Source organism: Cricetulus griseus (genome assembly GCF_003668045.3).
Source record: "Cricetulus griseus strain 17A/GY chromosome 1 unlocalized genomic scaffold, alternate assembly CriGri-PICRH-1.0 chr1_0, whole genome shotgun sequence".
Taxonomy (NCBI): domain Eukaryota; kingdom Metazoa; phylum Chordata; class Mammalia; order Rodentia; family Cricetidae; genus Cricetulus; species Cricetulus griseus.
The window spans coordinates 138,297,283-138,298,342 of record NW_023276806.1 but is presented as its reverse complement, the minus strand read 5'-3'; positions in this window follow the sequence as shown (position 1 = coordinate 138,298,342).

Sequence of the window (1,060 nt, the reverse complement as noted above, 5' to 3'; positions counted from 1 at the left end):
CATAAATCACACACTGAGGCTTTTTCTTGGTTATGAATGCCCGGATTTAGCTTGGCTTATTTCTTGGCAGCTTTACTTAACTTAACCCGACTACCTTTTGCCTCTGGGCTTTTTCCTTTTCTAACTCCTATAATCTTACTTTCCCTTTTACTCTGTGGCTGGCTGGGTGACTGGGTTTCTGGCCCCTAACATCCTCTGCTTGTTCTCTGGTTGCTCTTCCTCTTCCTCGTTTCTCCTTCTCTCTGCCTGCTAGCCCCACCTACCCTTGCTCCTGCCTCGCTATTGGCCGACCAGCTCTTTATTAGATCACCAGGTGTTTTAGACAGGCAAAGAATCACAGCTTCACAGAATTAAACAAATGCAGCATAAACAAAAGTCACACACCTTGAACTAATATTCCTTAACATGACTTAAAGGAGGAAGGATTTATTCTGGCACACAGTTTAACAGGGGTTGTAATCTGTGATGGTGGGAAGACACAGCGGTGGGAACAGGAGGCAGCTATGTTCACATGCAGGAAGCAAAGAGAGAGGAATGCTGATGCCCATGCCCTTTTTTCCTCTCCCATTTCCTGAAATCCCAGCTATGGGATGCTGCTTGTTCATGTTCAGGGTGAGTCTTTCCTTCTTTCCCTGGAAACACTTTCAGAGACACACTGAGAGGTGCAGTTCCGAGGTAGTCTCCAACCCATTATACAATGTAACCACCATACCCATCTCTTATTATCAGCAACACTGCATCAAACGCTCTTAAATGAATATCTTTTTCATGTATGTCTGAGTGTCGATAAGGTAAATTTGTAGACGAGGAACTGATGTGTCAAAAGGATTATCAAATCATTCTCGTTTGGGGTTATAGTAATTCTGTTTGTAGGAGAAACAGAATCTTATACAGAAGCAGGAAGCAGGTGTGGTACCCTTGTCCCATGCATTGTGAGGGGCTCCTACAGGAAGAGAGAAGCATGACATGAAACCTGTCTTTAGAGGAGTCTTTTTCTGGCCTCACTTCCCATGGACTTCATTCTGAGACCTGTGGAGATAAGAAAGGCCAAAACAAGCCA